This window comes from Choloepus didactylus, chromosome 13 (assembly GCF_015220235.1).
Source record: "Choloepus didactylus isolate mChoDid1 chromosome 13, mChoDid1.pri, whole genome shotgun sequence".
Taxonomy (NCBI): Eukaryota; Metazoa; Chordata; class Mammalia; order Pilosa; family Megalonychidae; genus Choloepus; species Choloepus didactylus.
In genome coordinates this window covers 60,106,540-60,122,134 of record NC_051319.1, presented here as the reverse complement: position 1 = coordinate 60,122,134, position 15,595 = coordinate 60,106,540, and the positions used below count along the sequence as shown (strand labels likewise).

Below are 15,595 nucleotides of genomic sequence, written 5' to 3'. Positions count from 1 at the left end.
CATTTTTATACATCTGTCTTCGAGATTCATGGGTTCTGGGTTGTAGTTTGATAGTTTCAGGTATCCACCACCAGCTACCCCAATTCTTTAGAACCTAAAAAGGGTTGTCTAAAGTGTGCGTAAGAGTGCCCACCAGAGTGACCTCTCGGCTCGTTTTGGAATCTCTCTGCCACTGAAGCTTATTTCATTTCCTTTCACATCCCCCTTTTGGTCAAGAAGATGTTCTCCATCCCATGATGCCGGGTCTACATTCCTCCCCGGGAGTCATATTCCACGTTGCCAGGGAGATTCACTCCCCTGGGTGTCTGATCCCACGTAGGGGGGAGGGCAGTGATTTCACCTTTCAACTTGGCTTAGCCAGAGAGAGAGGGCCACATCTGAGCAACAAAGAGGCATTCAGGAGGAGATTCTTAGGCACAAATATAGGCAGGCCTAGCCTCTCCTTTGCAGCAACCGTCTTCCCAAGGGTAAAACTTATGGTAGAGGGCTCAACCCATCCAACCACCAGTCCCCTATGTCTGTGGTCATGTTAGCAACCATCGAGGTGGGGTAGGCGAATACCCCTGCATTCTCCACAGGCTCCTCAAGGGGGCACTACATCTTTTTTTTTTTTTCCTTGTTTTTCCTTTTTTTTTTTTTTTTTTTAAATTTCCCTTCTTTTCTAAATCAACTGTATGAAAAAAAAGTTAAAAAGAAAACAAACATACAATAAAAGAACATTTCAAAGAGACCATAACAAGGGAGTAAGAAAAAGACAACTAACCTAAGATAACTGCTTAACTTCCAACATGTTCCTACTTTACCCCAAGAAAGTTACATAATATAGCAACATTTCTGTGAACTTGTTCCTACTATATCCATCAGAAATTAACAGACCATAGTCATTTCTGGGCATCCCCAGAACGTTAAATAGCTTATCTGTTCTTCTTGGATTATTGTTCCCCCTTCCTTAATTGCTCTCTACTGCTAGTTCCCCTACATTCTACATTATAAACCATTTGTTTTACATTTTTCAAAGTTCACATTAGTGGTAGCATATAATATTTCTCTTTTTGTGCCTGGCTTATTTCGCTCAGCATTATGTCTTCAAGGTTCATCCATGTTGTCATATGTTTCACGAGATCCTTCCTTCTTACTGCCGCGTAGTATTCCATCGTGTGTATATACCACATTTTATTTATCCACTCATCTGTTGAAGGACATTTGGGTTGTTTCCATCTCTTGGCAATTGTGAATAATGCTGCTATGAACATTGGCGTGCAGATATCTGTTCATGTCACTGCTTTCCGACCTTCCGGGTATATACCGAGAAGTGCAATCGCTGGATCGAATGGTAGCTCTCTATCTAGTTTTCTAAGGAACTGCCAGACTGACTTCCAGAGTGGCTGAACCATTATACAGTCCCACCAACAATGAATAAGAGTTCCAATTTCTCCACATCCCCTCCAGCATTTGTAGTTTCCTGTTTGTTTAATGGCAGCCATTCTAACCGGTGTTAGATGGTATCTCATTGTGGTCTTAATTTGCATCTTTCTAATAGCTAGTGAAGCTGAACATTTTTTCATGTGTTTCTTGGCCATTTGTATTTCCTCTTCAGAGAACTGTCTTTTCATATCTTTTGCCCATTTTATAATTGGGCTGTCTGTACTATTGTCATTGAGTTGTAGGATTTCTTTGTATATGCAAGATATCAGTCTTTTGTCAGATACATGGTTTCCAAAAATTTTTTCCCATTGAGTTGGCTGCCTCTTTACCTTTTTGAGAAATTCCTTTGAGGTGCAGAAACTTCTAAGCTTGAGGAGTTCCCATTTATCTATTTTCTCTTTTGTTGCTTGTGCTTTGGGTGTAAAGTCTAGGAAGTGGCCACCTAATACAAGGTCTTGAAGATGTTTTCCTACATTATCTTCTAGGAGTTTTATGGTACTTTCTTTTATATTGAGATCTTTGGTCCATTTTGAGTTAATTTTTGTGTAGGGGGTGAGGTAGGGGTCCTCCTTCATTCTTTTGGATATGGATATCCAACTCTCCCAGCCCCATTTGTTGAAAAGACCATTATGGCTCAGTTCAGTGACTTTGGGGGCCTTATCAAAGATCAGTCGGCCATAGATCTGAGGGTCTATCTCTGAATTCTCAATTCGATTCCATTGATCTATATGTCTGTCTTTGTGCCAGTACCATGCTGTTTTGGCAACTGTGGCTTTATAACAAGCTTCAAAGTCAGGGAGTGTAAGTCCTCCCACTTTGTTTTTCTTTTTTTAGAGTGTCTTTAGCAATTCAAGGAATCTTCCCTTTCCAAATAAATTTGATAACTAGCTTTTCCAAGTCTGCAAAGTAGGTTGTTGGAATTTTGATTGGGATTGCATTGAATCTGTAGATGAGTTTGGGTAGAATTGACATCTTAATGACATTTAGCCTTCCTATCCATGAACATGGAATATTTTTCCATCTTTTAAGGTCCCCTTCTATTTCTTTTAGTAGAGTTATGTAGTTTTCTTTGTATAGGTCTTTTACACCTTTGGTTAAGTTTATTCCTAGGTACTTGATTTTTTTAGTTGCTATTGAAAATGGTAGCTTTTTCTTGAGTGTCTCTTCAGTTTGTTCATTTCTAGCATATAGAAACATTACTGACTTATGTGCATTAATCTTGTATCCCGCTACTTTGCTAAATTTATTAGCTCTAGTAGGTGTATCGTTGATTTCTCAGGGTTTTCTAGATATAAGATCATATCATCTGCAAACAATGACAGTTTTACTTCTTCTTTTCCAATTTGGATGCCTTTTATTTCTTTGTCTTGCCGGATTGCCCTGGCTAGCACTTCCAGCACAATGTTGAATAACAGTGGTGACAGCGGGCATCCTTGTCTTGTTCCTGATCTTAGAGGGAAGGCTTTCAGTCTCTCACCATTGAGTACTATGCTGGCTGTGGGTTTTTCATATATGCTCTTTATCATGTTGAGGAAGTTTCCTTCAATTCCTACCTTTTGAAGTGTTTTTATCAAAAAGGGATGTTGGATTTTGTCAAATGCTTTTTCAGCATCTATTGAGATGATCAATTGATTTTTCCCTTTCGAGTTTTTAATGTGTTGTAATACATTGATTGTTTTTCTTATGTTGAACCATCCTTGCATGCCTGGAATGAACCCCACTTGGTCATGGTGTATGATTTTTTTAATGTGTCTTTGGGTTCGATTTGCAAGTATTTTGTTGAGGATTTTTGCATCTATATTCATTAGGGAGATTGGCCGGTAGTTTTCCTTTTTTGTAGCATCTTTGCCTGGTTTTGGTATTAGATTGATGTTAGCTTCGTAAAATGAGTTTGGTAGTGTTCCATTTTTTTCAATGTTTTGAAAGAGTTTGAGTAAGATTGGTGTCAGTTCTTTCTGGAAAGTTTGGTAGAATTCCCCTGTGAAGCCATCTGGCCCTGGGCATTTATTTGTGGGAAGATTTTTGATGACTGATTGGATCTCTTTGCTTGTGATGGGTTGGTTGAGGTCTTCTATTTCTTCTCTGGTCAGTCTAGGTTGTTCATATGTTTCCAGGAAATTGTCCATTTCTTCTACATTATCCAGCTTGTTGCCATACAGTTGTTCATAATATCCTCTTATAATTTTTTTAATTTCTTCAGGATCTGCAGTTATGTCACCTTTTTCATTCATTATTTTGTTTATATGGGTCTTCTCTCTTTTTGATTTTGTCAGTCTAGCTAGGGGCTTGTCAATCTTGTTGATCTTCTCAAAGAACCAACTTTTGGTGATATTTATCCTCTCTATTGTTTTTTTGTTCTGCTTTAATCCTTGTTATTTCTTTTCTTGTACTTGGTTTAGGATTGGTTTGCTGTTCATTTTCTAGCTTCTTCAGTTGATCCATTAGTTCTTTGATTTTGGCTCTTTCTTCCTTTTTAATATATGCGTTTAGTGCTATAAATTTCCCCCTTAGCACTGCTTTTGCTGCATCCCATAGGTTTTGGTATGTTGTGTTCTCATTTTCATTCGTCTCTATATATTTAGCAATTTCTCTTGCTATTTCTTCTTTAACCCACTGATTGTTTAGGAGTGTGTTGTTTACCCTCCAGGTATTTGTGAATTTTCTAAGTCTCTGATGGTTATTGACTTCTAAGTGTATTCCATTGTGGTCAGAGAATGTGCTTTGAATAATTTCAATCTTTTTAAATTTATTGAGGCTTGTTTTATGTCCCAGCATATGATCTATTCTGGAGAAAGTTCCGTGACCACTAGAAAAGTATGTATATCCTGGTGATTTGGGATGTAATGTCCTGTATATGTCTGTTAAATCTAATTCATTTATCAGATTGTTTAGGTTTTCAATTTCCTTATTGGTCTACTGTCTGGTAGATCTATCTATAGGAGAGAGTGATGTGTTGAAGTCTCCCACAATTATTGTGGAAACATCAATTGCTTCCTTTAGTTTTGCCAGTGTTTCTCTCATGTATTTTGTGGCACCTTGATTGGGTGCATAGACATTTACGATTGTTATTTCTTCTTGCTGAATTGCCCCTTTTATTAGTATGTAGTGGCCTTCTTTGTCTCTCAAAACATCCCTGCATTTGAAGTCTATTTTATCTGAGATTAATATTGCTACACCTGCTTTCTTTTGGCTGTAGCTTGCATGAAATATTTTTTTCCATCCTTTCACTTTCAGTTTCTTTGTGTCCCTGTGTCTAAGATGAGTCTCTTGTATGCAACATATTGATGGTTCATTTTTTTTGATCCATTCTGCGAATCTATATCTTTTAATTGGGGAGTTTAATCCATTTACATTCAACGTTAAAACCGTGAAGGCATTTCTTGAATCGGCCATCTTATCCTTTGGTTTATGTTTGCCAGATTTTTCCCTCTCTCTATTAATATCCTTTATTGTACCCATACCGAATCTCTTTAGTACTGAACCTTTCTCCAAGTCTCTCTGTCCTGTCTTTGTTTCTCTGTCTGTAGGGCTCCCTTTAGTATCTCCAGTAGGGCAGGTCTCTTGTTAGCAAATTCTCTCAGCATTTGTTTGTCTGTGAAAAATTTAAGCTCTCCCTCAAATTTGAAGGAGAGCTTTGCGGGATAAAGTATTCTTGGCTGGAAATGTTTCTCACTCAGAATTTTAAATATATCATGCCACTGCCTTCTTGCCTCCATGGTGGCTGCTGAGTAGTCACTACTTAGTCTTATGCTGTTTCCTTTGTATGTGGTGAATTGCTTTTCTCTTGCTGCTTTCAGAACTTGCTCCTTCTCTTCTGTGTTTGACAGTGTGATCAGTATATGTCTCAGAGTGGGTTTATTTGGATTTATTCTATTTGGAGTTCACTGAGCATTTAAGATTTGTGTATTTATGTTGTTTAGAAGATTTGGGAAGTTTTCCCCAACAATTTCTTTGAATACTCTTCCTAGACCTTTACCCTTTTCTTCCCCTTCTGGGACACCAATGAGTCTTATATTTGGACGTTTCATGTTATCTATCATATCTCTGAGGTCCGTTTCGATTTTTTCAATTTTTTTCCCCATTCTTTCTTTTATGCTTTCATTTTCCCTTCTGTCATCTTCGAGGTCACTGATTCGTTGTTTAACTTCCTCTAGTCTTGTACTATGAGTGTCCAGAATCTTTTTAATTTGGTCAACAGTTTCTTTAATTTCCATAAGATCATCCATTTTTTTATTTAGTCTTGCAATGTCTTCTTTATGCTCTTCTAGAGTCTTCTTGATTTCCTTCATATCCCGTACTATGGTCTCATTGTTCATCTTTAGTTCTTTGAGTAGCTGCTCTAGGTGCTGTGTCTCTTCTGGTCTTTTGATTTGGGTGCTTGGGCTTGGGTTATCCATATCGTCTGGTTTTCTCATATGCTTTATAATTTTCTGTTGTTTTTGGCCTCGTGGCATTTGCTGAACTTGATAGGGTTCTTTTAGGGTTTGTAGACCTATTGAAGTCCTTATCTCTAATTTATCAGATCTACAGCTTCGTGGAGTACACTTTCTCTAACTAACCAGCAGGTGGCGTCCACAAGCCACCTGTTCTCCACGAGCCAGTTCTCCCCTGCTTAGCCTTTTTGGTGAGTGGGGGAGTGAGTCTTGTGGGGACCAATTGGTGTACCTAGCTTGCGTGTGTAGTTGGTGTTGCCTGCCCTGTATGTGGGGCGTGTTTTTGGGCAGTCGGGGAGGGGGGGGTGGCCCTAACAATCAAATCTCCCTGATGATCCTAGAGTTTTAAAGCTGCTGCAATAGTCTAATCCTTCAGTTCAGTCCTGCCACAGTTTGTCTCTGCCACTGACCCACAAGTCTTTGGTATTGGCGTATGGCTCCTGAGACTTGCAAGTGGGCCACTCTTCCAGGCTGTGCACCCCGGGTCCTCTGTTGAGGGATGACTGTGCTATGTCACAGGTGAGTGCCGTCACCCCAGGGCAGTTCTGGGCTGCTGGGCTGTGTAGGGAGGCTCCCAGTCTGCTGAAATGATGGCTGAATGGGGCTTTGTTAATTCATACTGCTCCACCTTCCCAGCTCTGGGACAATCAGCTGAGGTTGCAGGGAAGGCTAATGTCCACGCCCAGTTTTGTGGTGTGTGCCTGTTATTTGAAGCACTTCCGTCACACTGGGTTGTCTGGGGCAGCTCTGGGCTATGGGGTTGGCGATGGGCAGGAGTGTTTCCTGTCCACCAGGATGGTGGCTGTGAGCGGACACCCCCCCTTTTCTTGGGAAGTTGTGGTGGTTAGTGAATTTTCTCAGCCACTGGATTATTGCCTTTTGTCTCAGAGCTCTCTTAGTTCTGCTCTTGACTTGATGTGCCCAAATTGCAATTCTTTGAAGCTTTCTGTATTGGGCTTCTTAGAGTAATTGTTTTAGAAAAAGAAAAAAGGATTAAAAAAAAAAAAAAAAAAAGGGTCCTCCTCAGAGATCTAATGGGTTATTGAAATGCTAATAGACAAAGCAACCAGGGCCATTAAGGAAAGGTCCACAGGGCAGAGAGATCAGCTTTTCTTCGGGATTTGCATATGCGCCTCAAGGCCTGAGCTCCGCCCTTCCCCTTTCTGTGTTCACCAGAACTCCAAAAATCCTCTGCTTTTATTTTGGGGTTTTTCGTGTTATTTTTTTTTTTTTCTATGCCTGTCTCCTCTCTGCTGGACTGGCAGCTCTCAGATTCTCTGGTGTCTGGTCTCAGTCTATCTATGGTTGGAGTATGGATCAGTAGAATGAGTTTCCGAGAAGGACTACCACTGCAGTTCTCCCTTCTCCTTCCCGGAGCTGGCAGCCCGTCCTCCCACGGGACTGAGCCTGGCAGGGAGGGGCGCGGGTCCCCTGGCCGCAAAAACTTACAGATTTCGCTGATCTCAGCAGTTCAACATTTTCATGAGTGTTGTATGAAGTATGTCCAAAGACAGATTGCTCTGTGGTGTCCAGTCCACGCAGTTACTGGCTTTTTACCTACTTTCCTGGAGGAGTAACTAAAACTTACAGCTCACCAGTCCTCCATCTTGCCCCGCTTCCCCCCAGAATCTTTAAATATACACACCTTCATTTCAGAGGCCAAAAAATTAGGGTTTAGTAATAAGGTAATTTCCATTGGATTTTTTTTTCATCTTCATTTTATTGAGATATATTCACATACCACGCAGTCATACAAAAGAAATCGTACATTTGATTGTTCACAGTATCATTACATAGTTGTACATTCTTCACCTAAATCATCCCTGACACCTTCATCAGCACACACACAAAAATAACAAGAATAATAATTATTAATTATTATTTATTATAATTATTAATATAATTTAATTTATTATTTATATATTATATATATATTTATAATTTATATATTATATTATATATTAATATAAATTAATTTATAATATAATTTAATTTAATTTATTAATTATTAATATTAAAGTGAAAAACAGCAATTGAAGTAAAAAAGAACACTGGGTACCTTTGTCTGTCTGTTCGTTTGTTTCCTTCCCCTATTTTTCTTTTTTTTTTTTTTTTTTTTTTTTTTTTTAGGGCCATTTGCAAAACCTAACACTTGCAGTGAATCCCAGGAAAACCAGGATGAGCAAAGGCAAATCTTCTGCGAGGTATCATATAACATTTTTTTTTCTTTTTAATCATCATTTTATTGAGATATATTCACATACGCAGTCATACAAAACAAATTGTACTTTCGATTGTTTACAGTACCATTACATAGTTGTACATTCATCACCTAAATCAATCCCTGACACCTTCATTAGCACACACACAAAAATAACAAGAATAATAATTAGAGTGAAAAAGAGCAATTGAAGTAAAAAAGAACACTAGGTACCTTTGTCTGTTTGTTTGCTTCCCCTACTTTTCTACACATCCATCCATAAACTAGACAAAGTGGAGTTTGGTCCTTATGGCATTCCCAATCCCACTGTCACCCCCTTTCCCTATTTTTCTACTCATTCATCCATAAACTAGACAAAGTGGAGTGTGGTCCTTATGGCTTTCCCAATCCCATTGTCACCCCTCATAAGCTACATTTTTATACAATTGTCTTCGAGATTCATGGGTTCTGGGTTGTAGTTTGATAGTTTCAGGTATCCACCACCAGCTACCCCAATTCTTTAGAACCTAAAAAGGGTTGTCTAAATTGTGCGTAAGAGTGCCCACCAGAGTGACCTCTCGGCTCCTTTTGGAATCTCTCTGCCACTGAAGCTTATTTCATTTCCTTTCACATCCCCCTTTTGGTCAAGAAGATGTTGTCTGTCCCACGATGCCAGGTCTACATTCCTCCCCGGGAGTCATATTCCACGTTGCTAGGGAGATTCACTCCCCTGGGTGTCTGATCCCACGTAGAGGGGAGGGCAGTGATTTCACCTTTCAAGTTGGCTTAGCTAGAGAGAGAGGGCCACATCTGAGCAACAAAAATGCATTCGGGAGGAGGCTCTTAGGCACAATTACAGGGAGGCCTAGCCTCTCCTTTGCAGCAACCATCTTCCCAAGGGTAAATCTATGGTAGAGGGTTCAACCCATCAAACCACCAGTCCCCTATGTCTGTGGTCATGTTAGCAACCATCGAGGTGGGGTAGGCCAATACCCCTGCATTCTCCACAGGCTCCTCAAGGGGGCACTACATATTTTTTTTCTTTTTTTTTCTTTTTTTCTTTTTTTTAACTTTTTTGCCTTTTTTAAATCAACTGTATGGAAAAAAAAATTAAAAAAAAAACAAACAAACATACAATAAAAGAACATTTCAAAGAGACCACAACAAGGGAGTAAGAAAAAGACAACTAACCTAAGATAACTGCTTTACTTCCAACATGTTCCTACTTTACCCCAAGAAAGTTACCTAATACAGCAACACTTCTGTGAACTTGTTCCTACTATATCCATCAGAAATTAACAGACCATAGTCATTCCTGGGCATCCCCAGAACGTTAAATAGCTTACCTGTTCTTGGATTATTGTTCCCTCTTCCTTAATTGCTCTCTATTGCTAGTTCCCCTACATTCTACATTATAAACCATTTGTTTTACATTTATCAAAGTTCACATTAGTGGTAGCATATAATATTTCTCTTTTTGTGCCTGGCTTATTTCACTCAGCATTATGTCTTCAAGGTTCATCCATGTTGTCATATGTTTGACAAGATCGTTCCTTCTTACTGCCGTGTAGTATTCCATCGTGTGTATATACCACATTTTATTTATCCACTCATCTGTTGAAGGACATTTGGGTTGTTTCCATCTCTTGGCAATTGTGAATAATGCTGCTATGAACATTGGCGTGCAGATATCTGTTCGTGTCACTGCTTTCCGATCTTCCGGGTATATACCGAGAAGTGCAATCGCTGGATCGAAGGGTAACTCTATATCTAGTTTTCTAAGGAACTGACAGACTGACTTCCAGAGTGGTTGAACCATTATACAGTCCCACCAACAATGAATAAGAGTTCCAATTTCTCCACATCCCCTCCAGCATTTGTAGTTTCCTGTTTGTTTAATGGCAGCCACTCTAATCGGTGTTAGATGGTATCTCATTGTGGTCTTAATTTGCATTTCTCTAATAGCTAGTGAAGCTGAACATTTTTTCATGTGTTTCTAGGCCATTTGTATTTCCTCTTCAGAGAACTGTCTTTTCATATCTTTTGCCCATTTTATAATTGGGCTGTCTGTACTACTGTCATTGAGTTGTAGGATTTCTTTATATATGCAAGATATCAGTCGTTTGTCAGACACATGGTTTCCAAAAATTTTTTCCCATTGAGTTGGCTGCCTCTTTACCTTTTTGAGAAATTCCTTTGAGGTGCAGAAACTTCTAAGCTTGAGGAGTTCCCATTTATCTATTTTTTCTTTTGTTGCTTGTGCTTTGGGTGTAAAGTCTAGGAAGTGGCCACCTAAAACAGGGTCTTGAAGATGTTTTCCTACATTATCTTCTAGGAGTTTTATGGTACTTTCTTTTATATTGAGATCTTTGGTCCATTTTGAGTTAATTTTTGTGTAGGGGGTGAGGTAGGGGTCCTCTTTCATTCTTTTGGATACGGATAGCCAACTCTCCCAGCCCCATTTGTTGAAAAGACCATTATGACTCAGTTCAGTGACTTTGGGGGCCTTATCAAAGATCAGTCGGCCATAGATCTGAGGGTCTATCTCTGAATTCTCAATTCGATTCCATTGATCTATATGTCTATCTTTATGCCAGTACCATGCTGTTTTGGCAACTGTGGCTTTATAGTAAGATTCAAAGTCAGGGAGTGTAAGTCCTCCCACTTCGTTTTTCTTTTTTAGAGTGTCTTTAGCAATTCGAGGCATCTTCCCTTTCCAAATAAATTTGATAACTAGCTTTTCCAAGTCTGCAAAGTAGGTTGTTGGAATTTTGATTGGGATTGCGTTGAATCTGTAGATCAGTTTGGGTAGAACTGACATCTTAATGACATTTAGCCTTCCTATCCAGGAACATGGAATATTTTTCCATCTTTTAAGGTCCCCTTGTATTTCTTTTAGTAGAGTTATGTAGTTTTCTTTGTATAGTTCTTCTACATCTTTGGTTAAGTTTATTCCTAGGTACTTGATTTTTTTAGCTGCTATTGAAAATGGTAGCTTTTTCTTGAGTGTCTCTTCAGTTTGTTCATTTCTAGCATATAGAAACATTACTTATGTGCATTAATCTTGTATCCCGCTACTTTGCTAAATTTGTTTATTAGCTCTAGTAGCTGTATCGTCGATTTCTCAGGGTTTTCCAGATATAAGATCATATCATCTGCAAACAATGACAGTTTTACTTCTTCTTTTCCAATTTGGATGCCTTTTATTTTTTTGTCTTGCTGGATTGCCCTGGCTAGCACTTCCAGCACAATGTTGAATAACAGTGGTGACAGCGGGCATCCTTGTCTTGTTCCTGATCTTAGAGGGAAGGCTTTCAGTCTCTCACCATTGAGTACTATGCTGGCTGTGGGTTTTTCATATATGCTCTTTATCATGTTGAGGAAGTTTCCTTCAATTCCTACCTTTTGAAGTGTTTTTATCAAAAACGGATGTTGGATTTTGTCAAATGCTTTTTCAGCATCTATGGAGATGATCAATTGATTTTTCCCTTTTGACTTGTTAATGTGTTGTAATACATTGATTGATTTTCTTATGTTGAACCATCCTTGCATGCCTGGAATGAACCCCACTTGATCATGGTGTATGATTTTTTTAATGTGTCTTTGGATTTGATTTGCAAGTATTTTGCTGAGGATTTTTGCATGTATATTCATTAGGGAGATTGGCCGGTAGTTTTCCTTTTTTGTAGCATCTTTGCCTGGTTTGGGTATTAGATTGATGTTAGCTTCATAAAGTGAGTTAGGTAGTGTTCCATTTTCTTCAATGTTTTGAAAGAGTTTAAGTAAGATTGGTGTCAGTTCTTTCTGGAAAGTTTGGTAGAATTCCCCTGTGAAGCCATCTGGCCCTGGGCATTTATTTGTGGGAAGATTTTTGATGACTGATTGGATGTCTTTGCTTGTGATGGGTTGGTTGAGGTCTTCTATTTCTTCTCTGGTCAGTCTAGGTTGTTCATATGTTTCCAGGAAATTGTCCATTTCTTCTACATTATCCAGCTTGTTGCCATACAGTTGTTCATAATATCCTCTTATAATTTTTTTAATTTCTTCAGGATCTGCAGTTATGTCACCTTTTTCATTCATTATTTTGTTTATATGGGTCTTCTCTCTTTTTGATTTTGTCAGTCTAGCTAGGGGCTTGTCAATCATGTTGATCTTCTCAAAGAACCAACTTTTGGTGATATTTATCCTCTCTATTGTTTTTTTGTTCTCTATGTCATTTATTTCAGCTTTAATCCTTGTTATTTCTTTTCTTGTACTTGGTTTAGGATTGGTTTGCTGTTCATTTTCTAGCTTCTTCAGTTGATCCATTAGTTCTTTGATTTTGGCTCTTTCTTCCTTTTTAATATATGCGTTTAGTGCTATAAATTTCCCCCTTAGCACTGCTTTTGCTGCATCCCATAGGTTTTGGTATGTTGTGTTCTCATTTTCATTCGTCTCCATATATTTAGCAATTTCTCTTGCTATTTCTTTGTTAACCCACTGATTGTTTAGGAGTGTGTTGTTTAACCTCCAGGTATTTGTGAATTTTCTAAGTCTCTGATGGTTATTGACTTCTAATTGTATTCCATTGTGGTCAGAGAATGTGCTTTGAATAATTTCAATCTTTTTAAATTTATTGAGGCTTGTTTTATGTCCCAGCATATGATCTATTCTGGAGAAAGTTCCATGAGCACTAGAAAAGTATGTGTATCCTGGTGATTTGGGATGTAATGTCCTGTAGATGTCTGTTAAATCTAATTCATTTATCAGATTGTTTAGGTTTTCAATTTCCTTCTTGGTCTTCTGTCTGGTTGATCTATCTATAGGAGAGAGTGATGTGTTGAAGTCTCCCACAATTATTGTGGAAACATCAATTGCTTCCTTTAGTTTTGCCAGTGTTTCTCTCATGTATTTTGTGGCACCTTGATTGGGTGCATAGACATTTACGATTGTTATTTCTTCTTGTTGAATTGCCCCTTTTATTAGTATGCAGTGGCCTTCTTTGTCTCTCAAAATATCCTTGCATTTAAAGTTTATTTTATCCGAGATTAATATTGCTACTCCTGCTTTCTTTTGGCTGTAGCTTGCATGAAATATTTTTTTCCATCCTTTCACTTTCAATTTCTTTGTGTCCCTGTGTCTAAGATGAGTCTCTTGTGTGCAACATATTGATGGTTCATTTTTTTTGATCCATTCTGTGAATCTATATCTTTTAATTGGGGAGTTTAATCCATTTACATTCAATGTTATAACAGTGAAGGCATCCCTTGAATCAGCCATCTTATCCTCTGGTTTATGTTTGTCATATATATTTTTCCCCTCTCTCTATTAATATCCTTTATTGTACCCATACCGAATCTCTTTAGTACTGAACCTTTCTCCAAGCCTCTCTGCCCTTTCTTTGTTTCTCTGTCTGTAGGGCTCCCTTTAGTATCTCTAGTAGGGCAGGTCTCTTGTTAGCAAATTCTCTCAGTATTTGTGAAAAATTTAAGCTCTCCCTCAAATTTGAAGGAAAGCTTTGCTGGATAAAGAATTCTTGGTTGGAAATTTTTCTCACTCAGAATTTTAAATATATCGTGCCACTGCCTTCTCGCCTCCATGGTGGCTGCTGAGTAGTCACTACTTAGTCTTATGCTGTTTCCTTTGTATGTGGTGAATTGCTTTTCTCTTGCTGCTTTCAGAACTTGCTCCTTCTCTTCAGTGTTTGACAGTGTGATCAGAATATGTCTCGGAGTGGGTTTATTTGGATTTATTCTATTTGGAGTTTGCTGAGCATTTATGATTTGTGTATTTATGTTGTTTAGAAGATCTGGGAAGTTTTTCCCAACAATTTCTTTGAATACTCTTCCTAGACCTTTACCCTTTTCTTCCCCTTCTGGAACACCAATGAGTCTTATATTTGGACGTTTTATATTATCTATCATATCCCTGGGTCCGTTTCAATTTTTTCAGTTTTTTACCCCATTCTTTCTTTTATGCTTTCATTTTCCATTCTGTCATCTTCCAGGTCACTGATTCGTTGTTCAACTTCCTCTCGTCTTGTACTATGAGTATGCAGAATCTTTTTAATTTGGTCAACAGTTTCTTTAATTTCCATAAGATCATCTATTTTTTTTATTTATCTTGTAATATCTTCTTTATGCTCTTCTAGGGTCTTCTTGATATCCTTTGTATCCCGTAGTATGGTCTCATTGTTCATCTTTAGTTCTTTGAGTAGCTGCTCTAGGTGCTGTGTCTCTTCTTATCTTTTGATTTGGGTGCTTGGGCTTGGGTTATCCATATCGTCTGGTTTTTTCTTATGCTTTATAATTTTCTGTTCTTTTTGGCCTCTTGGCATTTGCTGAACTTGATAGGGTTCTTTTAGGATTTGTAGACCAATTGAAGTCCTTATCTCTAATTTATCAGATCTACAGCTTCATGGAGTACACTTTCTCTAACTAACCAGCAGGTGGCGTCCACGAGCCACCTGTTCTCCACAAGCCAGTTCTCCCCTGCTTTGCCTTTGTGGTGAGTGGGGGAGTGAGACTTGTGGGGTCCAATTGGTGTACCCAAGCTTGCGTGTGTAGTTGGTGTTGCCCGCCCTGTATACGGGGCGTGTTTCTGGGCAGTCAGGGAGGGGGGGGTGGTTCTAAAAATCAAATCTCCCTGGTGATCCTGGAGTTTTAAAGCTGCTGCAATAGCCTAATCCTTCAGTTCAGTCCTGCCAGTTTGTCTCTGTCACTGATCCACAAGTCCTTGGTATTGGCGTATGGCTCCTGAGACTTGCAAGTGGGTCCCTCTTCCTGGCCGTGCACCCCCTGGTCCTTTGTTGAGGGATGACTGTGCTATGTCACAGGTGAGTGCCATCCCCCCAGGGTGGTTCTGGGCTGCTGGGCTGTGTAGGGAGGCTCCTAGTCTGCTGAAATGATGGCTGAATGGGGCTTTGTGAATTCACACTGCTCCACCTTCCCAACTCTGGGACAATCAGCTGAGGTTGCAGGGAAGGCTAATGTCCACGCCCAGTTTTGTGGTGTGTGCCTGTTATTTGAAGCAGTTCCGTTACACTGGGTTGTGTGGGGCAGCTCTGGGCTATGGGGCTGGCGATGGGCAGGAGTGTTCCTGTCCACCAGGATGATGGCTGTGAGCAGACACCCCCCTTTTCTTGGGAAGTTGTGGTGTTTAGTGAATTTTCTCAGCCACTGGATTATTGCCTTTTGTTTCAGAGCTCTCTTAGTTCTGCTCTTGTCTTGACCTGCCCAAATTGCAAGTCTTTGAAGCTTTCTGTATTGGGCTTCTTAGAGTAATTGTTTTAGAAAAAGAAAAAAGGATTAAAAACAAAAAAACAAAAAACAAAAAGTGCCCTCCTCACAGATTTAATGGGTTATTGAAATGCTAAGAGACAAAGCAATTAGGGCCATTAAGGAAAGGTCCACAGGGCAGAGAGATCGGCTTTTCTTTGGGATTTGCATATGAGCCTCAGGGCCTGAGCTCTGCCCTTCCCCTTTCTATGTTCACCAGAATTCCAAAAATCCTCCGCTTTTATTTTGGAGTTTTTCATGCTGTTTTTTTTCTATGTCTG

The 15,595-nt window shown here is 39.1% G+C and overlaps 1 protein-coding gene across 7 annotated transcripts in view; it reads right to left on the bottom strand.

Moving 5' to 3' along the window:
* Positions 1-15,595, bottom strand: part of DMXL1 (Dmx like 1) — a 211,726-nt gene that overhangs the window by 5,405 nt on the left and 190,726 nt on the right. The gene's annotated exons all lie outside the window — the stretch shown is intronic.